The 17,068-nt window shown below is 35.1% G+C and overlaps 1 long non-coding RNA gene across 1 annotated transcript; it reads right to left on the bottom strand.

Moving 5' to 3' along the window:
* Positions 1-411: 411 nt before the first annotated feature.
* Positions 412-3,643, bottom strand: LOC116776899 (uncharacterized). Its single transcript, XR_004353968.2, has 2 exons — positions 1,520-3,643; positions 412-901 (listed from the first exon to the last, which is right to left on the bottom strand). It is a non-coding gene; the product is annotated as an uncharacterized LOC116776899 (long non-coding RNA).
* Between the last annotated feature and the right edge of the window lie 13,425 nt (positions 3,644-17,068).

Here is a 17,068-nt window from a genome sequence, read left to right as displayed (position 1 = left end):
ACTACGCATTACAATATTGTTATCATAACAGAGCACAAATAAAACGTGCCTCTCAATAACAGTTATTATCGCTGATGATACAAGACCTTCATCGTCTTGAGGACGGAACAGTCACTGAGAGTCGAAGGCAAAATATACACACATGGAACATTCAGACAACTTGGACCGTCGAGTCACAGCCTCCTGAAGCTGTCTGGTAGCGGTTGTAATATCATGTTGACTCGTGAGCCTGAAGTCGTAATGCAGCCAGGTACAAGTACTTAATGTTAATAATTAACAAACAAAAAAATAATACATGGATGTGATAATACACTGTTTTTATCTCGTAATGACTTCTCTTTGACAAGATTATGAAGTGATTTCAAATGTAAATGATGGATTTATTTCAGTTACAAAAGTAAAATGAATGTCTACTGATATACTTATAAGACTTTATTTGTGTATTAAAACATGTACCAATTTATGTAATTAAACAACTTCTTCAGACAAACAAAACAATCGAACTCAATCGAAACAACTGTTTGCTTGTGCCGAAACAGTATTTAATTTATCAAAAAGAACATGCACGACATGTTCGTGTTTTAAACACATGTGATATTCTTCTCTATGATTTAATATTATTTATGGACGTCTAATTTTTAAATTAATTATATTCGTTCCTCACGGACCGATTAAGAAACAAGCTCTTTTATTTTACATATACTTTAAAAAAAATATTTGAAAAAAAAGAGAAAAGAAAAACTTTATCATTGACCTAAGAACATAATCAGGAGTTGATTAAGAAATAAAATTGTAAGGTGCATGTGGGGAGTTGATGACGGCTGGGCGCTGGCCGAGATAACGTCAGAGAGGTACATTCTGATAACTCGCCGCAAACAGTTGGAGAAGTTTCAGGCCGTCACTGTAAAACAAATAAAACTTTTCTTAGGCATTTTATTTATGGAGCATTTTTTAAAGAACCCTCTATTTGATCTTAATCTTTTTAAATTACAACACATGATTTGAATCGGTCGATAAAATTTAATATCACATTATAAGATCGTGAAAAACTTCTTTTATGAAGGACCACACGTGAGTTGAAATAAATGTGGCATATTATTGTCCAGCCTTTATAATGTGTGTTTTATGTACGTGTCGCCGTAGGTTCTAGGTACTGCGAGTGACTCAAGTACAGTCTTATCTTTCCGCCACTCCTTATCACCTGTTTTAATTGACATTCTTTGCATATATCCTACGGACCGCTGACGCCAACGTTACTCCAACGGTTTAACATGCGGTCTTAATTTATTCGAAAATATTAGGATTTAAATTTACAAAAAAATGTACATATGTATAGGCGGATGTTCACCACACGCCGAGAGTTATTTTTCCTCATCTTACGTTAATACATGTAACGTGTATAACAAGGTACAAGCTAGCTTATAAATGACATATCTTTTCGTGTTTTTCTCCGCGTCGTCCACGATAATGACATATCACGTCTCGTTAGCACCATGATGAATGTTTTCTGTATACCTACCATGGGATATCATTTCGGCACACTCGCACGTGTATAAGGTTTCTTTCTAAACACGCTCCGCTAACTCCCATGGCGACATTAAGGAGAAGTGCGCACTTCAAAACTACCCTGCAATTATAACTTACAAGCTAGTAGTTGTTTGTTATTATTAACCTAACCTATATGTCCATTGGCCCTTTCGTTTTTCTTGCGAAAGGTTTCGAGTACTAAGATATAGTTTTTTATCGTAACTTCATGTCTTAATTTTATTTATATGGGAACCTAGTTTATTTAACAAAAAATAAAAACATCTCTTGTATTCATAACTTTAAAATCTTAGTTTTATGAAGTTTAGTTTAGTATTTAGGGTGTTTCTTCTTGAATCAAAAACCAACTAACTCCTTCTGTTACAATTCCCACATAGTGGTTACTGGAATCGTCTGAGTGTTTATGTTACATGTAATGTGGAGGACGAGAATGACAGAAAAACGTGTGACGATTAAATAGAAAATAGTAAAAAATATCGCCAAAATATTATTTACAGCAGACATATGAGGAGGCGCTTTACCAAGTTGAAAAATAATTATAAATGCCGGTAAAATTCTAAAATTCTGTACTGTTTTGGAATAACTAGAATCGCAATTCAATAGTAAATTGTTATGAAACAAGCCTTATGACTTGTTTTGTTGAGGATTATTCCCGATCACAATTTCCCGATCGGAAGTGAATCCACTTCAGAAACACCCGCTGATACAACGTTCATATCAAACTTGTTGATGGAAATAATCAAACGCATGTCACACTTCAAATGAGAAATGTCACAATAATAGAGTGTTCGTTAAAGAGTTGAATAATGAAACACATGTTCATGTATAATTAGATAAGAATTTACTTAATATTTAGCAATCATTTCACTTGCCATTATTTTTTATTAATATAATTTTCATCGAGTATTCTAAGTAAGACTTATGTAAAAGTCAAAATAACAAGGTAATCAGGCTTACCGTATCAGATAGCATTACCAGCATTCAAATATCAATAATACAAAGCGAGACTCGTCACAGATCAGTTATCATCGATTGATGATGATCGATGATGGAACAGTGATGGATTGACGTCACCACATCACCAGTTAGGGAACATGAGTGATGAGTTATAGAGATGTTTATATAGAAACAGATTACTGTGGGTAACCTTTACATTAGAAATAACATTCCTATAATAAGTTGTAAATAGTTTTATTGTAACATATCACAGGTATTCGTAAACATTTACTGTTTCTAGGCGACAACTACTAAGAGTAACAGACATAGTTTTGATGGTGTATTTATACGCGTCACTGTTGGTCATTTACGTGCAGAGGACACGACGGTCTTTTATAAAATGGTAATAATCTGGACGTCCCCTACCAGAAAATATAAAGAAGAAGCCAAAGATGGTCGCTCGTACCACGTGGCAAGCTTGTAGTCATACCAAGGCCATATGTTAGAGTACTGTTGTATTAGTACTCCTAAATTTTAAATATTCAATCTGAATAACCTTGTTACCAACATCTCTGCCTGGACATTGAACACATTTAATTCTATAAAACTATAAGAACAATATAAAAACACTACACTTTTTTTTATTTAGTGAACATTATATTACTATCGATTGACTTCAGAATCTACAACTCGTCGGGAATCGTCACTGAAATTTAGAGGTTCCAAGAGTTTTTTTAATTATTAGCAATTTGAATCCCTAGCTATATTTTAGCAATAAGAGCAATACTATCTGATTCTGTTGCAACGATATTATCTATTAAGTTAATAAAATAGGTTATAAATAGATTGCGTCTTATTTAAAGATATGCTCGTGTTATTTTTAAAATGCTATTGATTCTATGTTCGATATCCGCTTCTTCGCGACTTCCCGTTCATTAACATATCTTTATCTTTACGTAATATATAGCAGCCACCGTCATGCCTGTAGTTGAAGGTCGTCGCCTAATTAAGATTATTTCACCTTCGAATATTAATATTATTATTTTGTTAGTTTTTGGAACACAATTTTTAAGTTGACATCAGTTGTTACAGATGCATCTGCAATCCATTAAGTCTCGTGGACCGAACGTTTTAAAGATCCGATTCCAAAGTTACTCGGATAGTTGAATTTTCATATAAAATAAATCTCTATATTTTATAAAATATAATATCGACTGACAATTGACTATATAATAAGATTACGATCGCTCGCTCCGCGCTCGATGACACGGAGGAGTGTTTATGTTCTATTCATTTACATTTCTGTGATCTTTATAATATTTTTATTGTAATGAAAAAGGAAATAAATTCTTTAAAATGAATCAAACGATTTCCATTATCTAAAGTTTTATTGAGCGTTCTACATATATTCCTCTATTCAAATATTTACAATAAAATAAACAGTTCATTCAACAATTTTATGAAAGCATTTTGTTGCAATACGTAATAATTTCAAGCTCAAAGGTACGAAACGCATGAATCATGCGTGTTAAATTGACAGTTGATAAAATAAAACAACAATTTAAACTGATATGGTAATACAAACAATAAAACATCCAAAACATTCTCAAACCACGCGGCTGTTATTTACATTGAACAAACTGCGCCAGGCGATATTTTTATTGCTTTTATAACTGTATATTTGCTACATTATCTGAATCCAAAGCAAACAGTTGCATGATGAAGACGTAATAGTTCATTAATACGAGGTATTACATTCAATTCGTTTACAATGTTGTGTAATAAAATTACTTAGTGGGTACTTATCCTTCTCCGCCGTTTCGTTTTTTAAAGATGTCATCTCGTTTGTGTTTCGGGGCCGAGGATCGGGCGCCGAGGGTCGTCAGACACCTGCTCGCCTCGTTTCCGTGTTCGCTTCGTTCGTCTCCAGCCCCTCACACCGAACGACCTCGATGTTCTGTTTCATTACAGAACTCATTCAGTAAAGGATTATTACAAACATTTTAATAAAGACATTTAAATTACTTGTAATATTTAGATTCTCTATTGTGAATTTTTTTTTCCTCTTATAAAATCTTGCAACAATATTTTGTTTATAAGAATTGTCTAATTAAGTTAACAGTCACATATCTTAACTAAGGGTCACTTCTCGTATAATTTGCCTCAAACAACTTCGACAGGCCTCTTGTTGTATTCAGAAAGCTTAGCTTATTATGAGTTACCATCGAAAGTAAATATCTCCCGACATTTTTCCCATTTAAAAATGGTTTTCTCGGAATAATAGCTTACGTTGCCAATAACGTGCCGGTTTGTAGATAAATTAAGCTAAAGAACTCCACAAACACGTATTATTTGTCTTAATTTGACGCTTTGACGTTGTTTACATTATGGTGTTTATAGAATTATTTAAAAGCTTAAAAAAGAACTCGTTTGGACTTTATGAGGATGAGATGTAATGAATATAACCGTGAAGGACAAATAACCAAGGCCATAGTGACAGGACACTTAAAAAATATTCACATATTATGTACTTATTAAAATTTTGTTCATTTTAAAATTAATGTATAGTGTGACGTGTTCCGGTGAATACCCGCACATTATAATATATTATAATAATTTTAATATATATATTCTTTATAATAAAATTAAACCACCTGATGTGTGACGACTGAAGTTCAATCTGTGGTTCAACTGGTTGGTAGTAGAAACAAAACAAGAGTTAAAATATTATAATTAAACTACACACGTCAACATTGCCTAGGGGTATTTCATTTTTACCTTATTATATGAAATTCTGTATATATTTTCTTGAAACAATTATATACGAAATTGAAGTTTATATTATGGTTTATACTTGCAATACATAAAAAGAGATGCATCAAAGATTGTTAATTTATTTTTTGGGATTTTATTTTTGGGTGTAATTTTTACTTTGTACATAATGGATTTTATGTAGGAAATTATGAAAATTAAAGTCATAAAATAATCAAAAAGACATTCAACTAAAGTTAATAATCAGTATTTCTTCCCCTAACATTAATTAGAGTTCGGCATCGGTTATTTATGCTCAAAATTAAGTTATCCAAATCGAACTGTGCTGTTGTTCTTCTGTTATCAAATTTGGAGAAAAATTTACCATAGTTCTTCGTTATAACATGTCCCATGCGTGTTCAATGGGATTCATGTCGGGGGACTGAGCAGACCAGTCAATAACCCTGATTTCATGTTCCCTAAGCACATTTGATACCAGCTCAGCCGTATGGGCAAGGGCATTATCGTGCATGAGTTGAAACTCCTGGCCCATTTGTACCCTGTGTAGGATAATCACAGGTTCCACTACCTCTTTGCGGCAATCACTGCATTCATGTTCCCTCTTATCCAAATGAGATCGGTTCACGCACCGATACAAATACCAGCCCATACCATAATAGTGCCGCCTTGATATGAATGGACTTCTTGTGGATGCTGGAGACGGCTTCGTCTACCAGGAACTCGCCAAACCCTTTATCTTCGTGAATCCGGATGAAATCCAAATCGAGACTCATCAGAAAAAAGCACCATGGATCATTGCTCGTCACTACATGTGAAATTTTCGTCCGCGATTGCCACGCCGCAAAGCTGGAACCCGAAGTGGTCTGCGAGAATGAAGTCCAGCTTCATGTAATCTTCTTCTTACAGTTTAGTCACTAACCAATAATTGGTGGTCAGATTGTGGCCTTTGAACCATTTGCATAGCTGTAATATTGGGTTGTCTCCTAGCGATATTTTGAAGAAAACGGTCCTGTCTAGGGATGGTGATGCGATATCTGCCTGAATGCCGTTCAGCGACTACGCCTGTACCACGATATCGTGACCATAACCGGGCGATTACATTTTGGCCGGTTTGCATAGTTTTAGCAACCACGCTTTGTATAGCGCCCGCTTCCAACATGCCTACAGTTCTAATCTGCTCTTCCCTTGTCAAATGTCGACGTGAAATAACAATAAATGTAACACACGTTGAAATTAGGAAAATTTAAGAAAAGAAGAAAATGTGTAATTACTTTTAGTTTTTCAGAAATTCACAATTTTATTGTAACATGAACTAACTTTTCGACGGCCAAATTCGAATAATCGACATTCTTTTGTTTCAAAATGATTTTATGTTTTTATTTTTTTAAAATTTGGAAAGAAGTGGTGAAGAAGAAAATATTTTATATACAAACTTTTTTTTATACAGTAAATAATTTTAAGTCAAGAAGTCTTTCATGTAATGTCTCTAGACATTGTTGATGTGTATGTATAGTTCAATATAAACATAAGTTAGATATTTCAGCATGTATTAGAATTGTATTAATAAGATCAACAGAGGGTTTGTACGAAGAGATTAACTGTTTACCTTAAAAAATCTAATCATTATTTCTGTACGTAATAAGGTTAAATCTCATTTTAATTATAAACAAATTCGGAATCAAATCAACAAAATATGAATGTGGTAGTGCGAGTGTTCTCTGAAGCTCCTTACTGGTCGCGACCATTCATTGCATTATATCTCCCTGTGAGCTGACCTTACTAATCAAAGAATACATTTTTCCTCCAAACACTTCGTGGGTAACAGGAACCGACACCTGGTACTCACGTTTCGTTATAGCTTGATTTTATAAATGTAAAAGATTGTTGAATCGTATAAAATCACGTCACGTCCTTGTAAGTGAAACTTTTCTTAAAACTAAATTAGATATTTTCTCTATTTTACTTTTAATCTTATAACTTGACTACATTAATAAGGCGACTAATTTTTTAACATATATGACTTAGTAGGGACGTCAACTTTTTCCTAAAATAAATATTATTTAGTGTAGTGTTGTCTAACGCAATACAATACTCGCTCATCATACATAAACATAAACCATGTTATAAAACAACTAAACAAGGAAATTGTCATTTATATTCTTTCAAAAGCAAACTGGTATTTTGACATAAATAAAAACAAAAAAGATAATCTGGGCTATAAACGTACACAGATAAGTTACAGTATTGACGTTCTTCAAGATGAACAAGTCTGATTTCTATCAATGAATGTCTATTTATAAATTGATAAAATTTATATATTTGATATAAGCAATTGTCGTCATGCATATCTCTTGGCAGTTAATTTATTAATTAATGTATGTGAGAGAGCACCCTGTATCCTTGCAGCGGATCACACAAGCCTTCCTACATAATTACATTAGTCTTTTATTTTAGTATGAATATATTTTCGCATGTGTGTAATAGATCCTCGCCTCCTACTATTCTCCCTCAGACTGTTTCTTTCAGCAAGTCAGCGTCAGTCTGCTCGGAGTATATGTACATTTAATAGTGAGTTGTTTTTTCCTCGTTTCACTGATAACGCGTCGTTTATCAACGTTTAGAGTTCAACAATCTGTTGACACTGTACATTATTATTAATTACCAAAAGGATTTCGAAGATCGCGGTCAGCGATACATCAGGCGGCACCTGACTACATAGCCTGAAAGAAGGTTTTTGGAAGCTGTTTTTTTATTATCATATATCGAAGTTTTTCAAGGTACGCTATCAAAAAAATAAAGATCAGATCGGCTTTTGTTAACATTACATGAAAAATATTTCATTTTCTTATTCTCGACAATGAAAATAATAATAAAATGAATGAATTTGTTTTGTTATGAGGAAATATAAAAATAATATAGAACGTTGATGACGTAGGTAAGCAATACATTGACATGTCTAGAGACGTTTGGAAAATTATAAACGGAAATTAAAAGAATTAAAAAAACAGAAACAAAGAGCTATAAAACTTTAGTATAATATACTGAGGAATTCCTTAAACAAAGAGCAATTAAATAAATCAGTACAAACGAATGTCGCCCATAGAATGATCTCGTACATACGACGCGCGAGTGAATCCCGCGCGCAGAGACGCTATCTGTCATATGTTTAAATATTAAACATTCATCACATTTGATGCAGATTGACAGATCAAAGCCACGTAAATATAAATATTACTACAGCTATTTATCTCGGGTATATTCGACGAATAACTAACAATAAAGTGCATAACATTTCCCAGTCGAGTGAGTAATGACACAAAAATTCATGAATATCTATTTTGCAATTCATAATATCGTAATGCGACTTCGACGACTAATAATAATAAGTCCGTCAACTCGCATATACTTGGCAGACCATCGCTGTACACTTCTACTTCTAGATTTGATCCAAATCAAAAAAGAATATATTTGACACAATACTATAGAAGTGACCCAAAAACTGATTCGTTGCTGTCAAGAACATTCTTAGACAATATATACAAATAGGTATTTTCCTAGGATATACCAAATTGTCTTTTTTTTATTAACATAGTACAAGTTAAAGTGCACCCGCTGCCACGACTCATAAATAATTACTTTTTCTTAATGTTTTAAGCCAGTGTTTCTAGAATACTACGACGAGCCCGGTGTTACACTGACAGCTATAAATATTATGTGCTAGGTATTATTATAATATTATTATTACAATTTACAATCCAAGACGTCACAGGGACGGACAGAGAGGTGAAGGGAACGGTGGTCAGGGGTGTGATGATAAACATGACAAATGCAGTTCATCGAAATATTTTTTTGTTATTTAAAAATATATGATTTAATATAAGAGGGTTGCGTATGGAACATGATTACATGTCTTTAATATTTAAATACCCTTTTATAGTAAACTGACGTTTCTTCAATGATTGAAGCGACCGAACGGTTGCGAGACTCGATACATTAGCGAAGTGCCAACTCACTTGTTTTTGATACATTTTCCTCAAACTACGACCAACCTCTCCCGTGCTGCGGTCGGCTCCGCTCACAGTCGACTGTGGCCTTGAGATTATTTATTTATAATTGTTCGCTGACACATTCAACGTGAATTTGTTTAGAACTAAAAAATACAGCTGTTATCGATAAGGGAGTTCTACCAAAAAACAGAAACACAGTTTATATCTCGTTGGCAAGGAGAGATAATAGCTACAGTACCGGTTTAAAAGCAACAAAAAAGATTACAGGAAACATACTACAACACATTGAATTATAAAAAAATATAATGCAGAAAACTATATACGCGAGATCGTTCCGCGGTTACCGCAGTCCACAGACGCTAAGGACTAAAGAGATAAGTATGGGATCAAACTACTTGATTAGTAATAAATCTAATAAAGAACCACCACGAACAAAGCGTGTTCGTCTGTCTGTGGCTCGTCCTGTGTCGTGTCACGCCGCGGCCCCAAACTCAACTACCTCCGTTAATATTTTATAAACTCAATAAAGTAATTCCCTTTATTAAATAAACATAATTATCTAATAATGAGTACATGACACATTCAATTGACAAAATTTTTTTTTTACTTTGACACCATACGCACCATGCTGAAATGTCAAGGAGGATAATATATTAAGGACACTATTTTTACAAAGTTATACTTGGTTTTTACAAAAAAATAAATACTTACTTTATTTATTTTTTGTTTACTCCAACACAATTTTCTCTCGTTTGTGTCAATACTTAAATAATAAAAAAAAGAACGTCAGGTTAGTTACACTATTCATAAATCAAGAACCGCTCTACAGATTTAGGTGAACATAAGTGGGGATGTAGTTTAAAACGAGAAGACGGACATGGGATACTTTTGATCTCGTTCTATAGAAAAAATAAAAACTTATAAAATCCAAAATCTAGTTATTTACTGCCTCTAAGGGGGAACAGAGTACGTCGGGACAGCTAAGAATTCTCATCCTGAAGTGGACGCGAACAAAGTCGTGGGTAAAAACTAATATGAGAAGAGACCTCTGAGCATTCCATGGATTCACCGTGCGGGTGCCGGGTCCATCGCGTTGCAGGATATATAATATAAACCTTCCAAAATATATGAAAAGACAAAAGTCAGGAAACAAGTTGCTGATAAATGAAGAGGAAGCTACGATCAGCTCATAATACACTCTAGTTATAAACAATCAGAAAAATACGTAAATATTTTTAATTTTAGTATTATATTAGGTATTATAAAAGACAATATTAGAATGGTTTTTCTTGTAATGTAATAAAATAACTTTCCTACATTTTTGTCTACAAGAAATTTAATTGTTCCAGATAGTTCTAAAAAAAAATTGTCCATGAATATTACGCATTACACATGTTATAATAAGATTTTACAGGAGGCGAGGCCAGTGTTTCCCTGTTGAAAGAGCTCGCCCATACTCACAGAGAAGGTATTGCTGGGATCTCTGAATAAGATAATATTTAGAAACAACTTTACATTACCGAAAAATTGTATATTCACAAAGGTAACTGTGGCGCAGTTTCCCTTTATGATTCTCGTAGATATATATTCTTGTTAACTTTTACAATGAAAACTGATCTCCTTTTATCGAGTTTTTTATTTTTGCTTCGGAATGTAGTAAGTTTTACAGTATAATAACGAGTATAAAGAATGTCCTTCCAACATTCGTCTAATCAATATGAAATCTTTAGTAACTGTGCGGGTTTCCCAGGGTTGTCATGTTAACTTTCCCTCTGAACACAGCTGGACAGTTTATGTCCTCTGGTCAGGCGGGTGGTGCGTTCTTCGTCCTGTAGCCCTGTATTATTAGTAGGTGATAGGTAAAACTATTATTATTATAATTTTCAATATATATTATACATTTCTGTCTTAATTCTCACTATTCATTTTTATTATATATGTCGGAGTAGGAAGCACTTTGACGTTTTTTTAAAGAGTGACGTCAGCATAACTGACGTCACCAATGACTTTATTCTTGAATGTCGTCAGGATCTCTGGCTCTTAAAGGTAACCTCGTAGACGGTTCGACGAATCCCTTACTTCGAAGAAGTCCGTACCCTGCAACGACTCGAGCGAGACTATCCGAAATCTGCACTGAGTACTCTCACCTCTATTTATATAGACATTGTTGTGACTACACTTGCACAGGTGGTTATGCGGGTCGCCCGATGAGCCGCGGGGTCAAGGCCCTTCTGGCCTCGCCGCAAAGGGCGCCCGCGGTGAGGGTGGTCAGGGGGTATCGTACGGTCTCCTGGGCTGCAGCGACGGCTCTTGCTGGCGATCCGCCCTGGGATCTTGTGGCGTCAGTTCTCGCCGAGGTGTTCTCTTACGTCTCGGGTAGGAGGGCTCTCGGAGAGAACCCTTCGTCAGAGGAGATCCGGGCGCTTCGCCGGCAGGGGGAGTCGCGCCTTATGCGGGAGTGGGGGGAGGACCTGGCGGGCCAGCCGTACGGTAAACGTACAACGGCTGCGCTCCGTCCGGTCTTAGAGCGTTGGATGAGGCGGAAACGCAAACCCCTCACTTTCCGTCTGACGCAGGTTTTCACCGGGCACGGCTGCTTCGGTGACTACTTGTGTCGGGTGGCCAGGAGAGAGCCGGGAGGAGGCTGCCATGAGTGCGGCGCTGCGGTGGACTCAGCCCAGCACACCCTCGAGGTGGCGGCGCTCGGCGAAGTGGGCTTGTCGCTTTCGAATGTCGCGGAGAAGATGCTCTAAAGTGACAGGTCCTGGATGGCGGTGTCCTCCTTCCAGGAGATGGTCATGTCCACGAAGGAGGCATCTGAGCGGGAACGGGAGGTTGCGGCTGATGCACCCTCCCTCCGAGGACGACAGACGGGGGTGCGCCGGAGGCGATATTCGCAACGCCTCCAATAGCGCCCCTGCACCACGGGCTGGGGTCGGGCTGGTAACCCGGCTCCTGTGAAAGCCCGGCGTCGTCGGGGCGATCCTAATTGCCGGGATCGCCTCCTTTCTCCGAGGGAGTAAGTCCGGTCTTTGCCAGGACCGGCCAGTCACTGGTGTGCCCTGACGCTGACAGATCCGGGGTGCACCAACGTAGCGGCCGATGGCTTTCGCAGTGGTTTTAGTGAGTAGGGACCTGCCCAGGTCGAGTCTCACACATCCTCTCCGGCCCCACCAAGGCCGATGAGACGGCTCGTAAAAAGAGTTTCATTGCGTCATCAAAAAAAAAAAAAGTGGTTATGCAGGTGACACCTGATAATTTCAACTAGCCTCAATTATTAGTTATTCTAATAATAACAATTGCGCCGATATATACAATTCAAAAACACACAAATAATTTAGATGTCTTCTTTATAAATGGCCAAGTACCCAATGAGTGTTTCCCTTGTATTTACATCCACCCAACAATTAAGTTCCAACCTTAATTATTACTTACCCTGACACGACGTCATAAATTATTTCTCGTAATTTTGATTCTTTCTGACTATATTTTTCTTCTCCTGGTTTGATACAGAGTATTATTTCTTGGAATTAATACCGAGACTATCTATGAGTATAAAAGTTACTAAAGTTGAATATCTGTTAATAAATAAAATACTAACGGTGATGAATCAACTGATGGCACACCTCCTCGACATTCAACCGCTTAAACAGAAACACCTCCCGATGCTTAGTTAAGATAAAGTCAGGAAATTAAACATAAACAATGAGACACACAAGTACAGGTAACCGCTGATGTCACATTCACAAATTAGCCAATATTAAAGGCACTTTGAAGCCAAGCAGATGTTTCAAGTCTCTTGGATGTTGCGAGTGTCACATTTAGAAGTAAGAATTCTTCTTAAAATTTTGATATCAATTTCCTGGTGGAAAGATTCTTCTCGTTACTAGCGGTCGATAAAATTTGATCCTTATTATTCGGCTAACTCATATCTTTGTTTACCACTTCTAGGAACTGTAGAAGGATTCAAAAATGTAGATTTTGATTCCTTAGCTTAAAAAATAAATCTAATTAATACCGGGGGTTTAAACTTTAAATCTACTTTATTTGCTACACTTTATGAAAAAAAATATGAGTTGGAATAAAGGGGAAAAAAGTAAAGCTCATACAAACACGCAATCGCACGAGCTCACGAAGGCACACAGACATATTACATCAATTTCTGATTTAACGCAACCAAGTCTTTTTCAAATCAGTTAGTATTTATAAAAGATATTTTGTGGTGAATATTGTATAGCCCTAGAGATACGGTAATGTTTTTAACATTTCATTTATATTAATAGCTTTTTAGGTGAATACCTCATTGCTGCGTTCTTAAGTACCTAATTAGTTTCAAATGACCATACGCATAATATATGGGTCAAACAAAACAAAGTCGAAATAACATTTTAAACGACTACGTACATCATTTAAGTAGATACCATTATTTTTAATATCCACCCTGAACTAAAACTTTTCCGTAATGCTTTCCATTAACCGCCTGGCAGAAAGAAATATCTCTATTATGCTAACAATTTTTTTTTACCGTAGCATTTTTCTAATTTTGTTTCGTAGTCGGTACTCCAATGAAGTTTGACCTGGAAGATGCGATACGTTTCATCCTTCCTCTTGCGTACAACAAAGGATTTGAACAGTTTGTTTGTATTTATGTTTCCTTCCAACTAACATTTGTCTGTCTTCATGACTAGAGTGACAGTTATACTATATTCTGTTGAATTTAATCATAAAAGTAAAAATATAAATATCCTTTAAAATTTTAATCTATGGTAGTTTGTTATGTTTCAACTCCTAATTGACATAGTTTTTTAATTAATCACCATTTATTAAAAGTTATAACTTATACTCCTTTGTATTCTTCTAACTGTGATTTCATTTTACACGAACAGTACTATAATCCAGACATTGTACTTTATGTCCTGATTGTAAGTGATCACCTGTATTGTGTTTTTAATTTTAGTCATCTCGATGATAAACAATTGATGAAAGATGAAGACAAATCTGTAAATAATATTAATCGAAAGTTTGGTGTAATTTTTAAAATAATTCAAATGTAGTTCGGAATCAATCACATTTGGAAACAATTAAATGACAAGTTAGAGAACATTAAGAACATTAAAATTAATGAAATTAAAATAAGACTTCGCTAAAGTAATATAGAATAATTTTGAGTTGATTCACTTGAGATTAAATTCCATACTGTAAGTCATAAAGGGATAATAACCTTATTATATACAAAGACATTACCTTTCTTTGTGTAAAGATGTTACGTTGCTATTTTTTTTTTTTTGGTAATCTTCCTCTCATCTTCATCACTCTACTCGAAACTCTTATTTTTAAATAACTTTGACAGGACATGTTTCTGCACGCATTTGACTAATTCACTGCTATCTTTCTGAATTTTGAATGTACTTTTTTCATTTTAGTACCACAGGTTTCACGTAACACTGGAGGGACCACATATTGGAAATTAGTTAAGAGAAAATATCTAAACGGGAAAGGGTTGTTGGGTTAGGTATAGCCATTAAAAAATACAAAACGTAAATAACTATTTTTTTTATGACAAATGGGGAAAACGAGCAGACGACCTATCTGATGGAGGTAGTACCGACTCCCATGGACATCCGCAAAATTTGTTTTGCGGATGTTTTGCCACCCTTATTTGGGAAAGGGGGAGAGGAAAGGTTGGGAAAAAGGAAAAGGGAAAGGGCGGAAAAAGAAAACGGCAACCGGCTCTCTCACTCATCGGACAAAACGCAGCCGTAAAAAACTACTTCACGCCGATCTACTGTGAGAGGGTGGTACTTCTTCGGTCCAGCCAGCCCACGTTCGAGCTGTAGTTTTTTGACCACAGCTTGGCTCTATCGCCTACATTTTTTATGTAAGTATTCATCACAGATTGGGAAACAAAAGTATATTTTAAATATATATTGCATTAGTGAAATATTATTTTAAGCAAATTAACAACATGTTAGGTTAACAAGACGTTAGTCGTTTCACCAGCATTTAATGTAAAAGAAGTTATACAAAGAAAAATGAATATAAAGACAATGTTTCGGAAGTATTAGCGTCGAATTCCTATGCTTTGAACCGCAAAACATCCTAAAAAGATACTCTTAGTCGCTGAAGCCCAGATAAAAGTCGACCTTCTCGATTAAACTCGCCGTCAAATAACGGAGATCCGTTGTCTTATATTTCAGACCTCTGACTTCTCAGACTTAATGTAAGGGGTAGTTCAAATATAAACTATCCACTCTTCTAGTAAAAAGCAATAGGCCCAACAGCTTATGAGGCATTTTTAGGTGTGGAGTGTGTTGTCCTTGTTGTTAGGAGACATTACATAATGAATTTGCAATAAAATTGTTTTAAAAATTAAATTAATTTCCAAGTGTCAACTATTATTTACACATGACATTGAATTATTTCAATACTTTAACACATATTTTAATCTCAGGATCCTCACTCTTATATTTCTATTTTTTCAAATCCAATATTCTGCTTCGATGGGTTTAAACCTGGTTTAGTTTGTTGCCGCAACTCAAGCTTCTTGTTCACTAATAAGATATCAGAGAACACTTCGTTAACGATAGTATCGGCTTATTAATTAAGTACAACGGAATATTTTTGGTTCAATTAATCGAAACTTTCTTTACAAAATTGTATTTGATTGAAAAATTTAAATGATAGTACTTACAAAGTTTCATTAATCAAAAGCTGGAATGGTTTCAACAGAAATTGTTAGACCTCAGTCACATTCATTTTTCAAATAAAAATATATATTAAACATAAAACCTTCCCTCAGTTTGGTTCGTTGACAATGTCGAACGTTTAAGAGGAAAGGGATCTAAACAAAACAATTAAAACTTTAAAAATACTAAGAGAAAATTGACAATTTTATAAAAACTTTCATCTCTAAAATTCATCAAGATGAACAATGTCCTTAGGTTTATTAAAAATAAATCCAACCTCGTAACCTTACAGAGATCGGTCTGATTTAGTTTCTTGAATTCTTTAATCAAAATCTGCGATCAATATCGATAACAGTATTTTTAAAAAAACTTAAAAAGTCCGATTATTCTCAAAAAGTAATGGACAGTGCGGATAAAGAGCCCCGGTCCTGTCGAGATCATAGATTTCACTAAACATTTAAAAACATTATGTTTTTAAAAATACTTAGTAAATAATCAGAGACTGTTTGAACAACTAAACATTTCCATATATTCTCTGTATAATTTATACAGATGATTTTCTAATTTATACCTTATAATTAAAAGATTTTTTTTAATACTAAATAACATTGAAAATGATCAAAGATGAAAAATTTTTTTTCGATTGCATAACATAGCTCTTTAGTACAGCCCCTCCATATTTTTAAACACTGGAACAAGATCTGCCTCTCAAGTCTCACAGCAGACGCAAGTCGCAACCACGACACTTTAGTATTTTTTGCCTCAACTTCTTGAATCTCTTTTTCTTCCTTGTTTCATGTTGATCTTTTTCTGTTTTGACAGTTTTACAATCTAGTAGGCGGTTTTTTAAACTAACTTTTTTAACTACTGAACATCTTTCTTAATATATATTTTTTCAGCCGTAAGAAGCCGGATGGCCTAAGGAGAGTGAATGTTGTGCATTGTCAATAATAGACGCCACGATTTATATATAATACTGACTTTATATTGCTAGGATACTTCTCAAGCTGTGATGCAGCTAAGTCAAGACTCTGACCCTGAAGAAAAACTTAATCTTCGACCTGGCTCATGTTAACTTGCGAAAGTTACGACATTATGAAATACTGACCAGAAAACCAATCA

The sequence above is a fragment of the Danaus plexippus genome, chromosome 8 (assembly GCF_018135715.1).
Source record: "Danaus plexippus chromosome 8, MEX_DaPlex, whole genome shotgun sequence".
Lineage (NCBI taxonomy): Eukaryota > Metazoa > Arthropoda > Insecta > Lepidoptera > Nymphalidae > Danaus > Danaus plexippus.
Note: the sequence above shows the minus strand (reverse complement) of the source record. Positions and strands in the feature narration are given on the sequence as shown.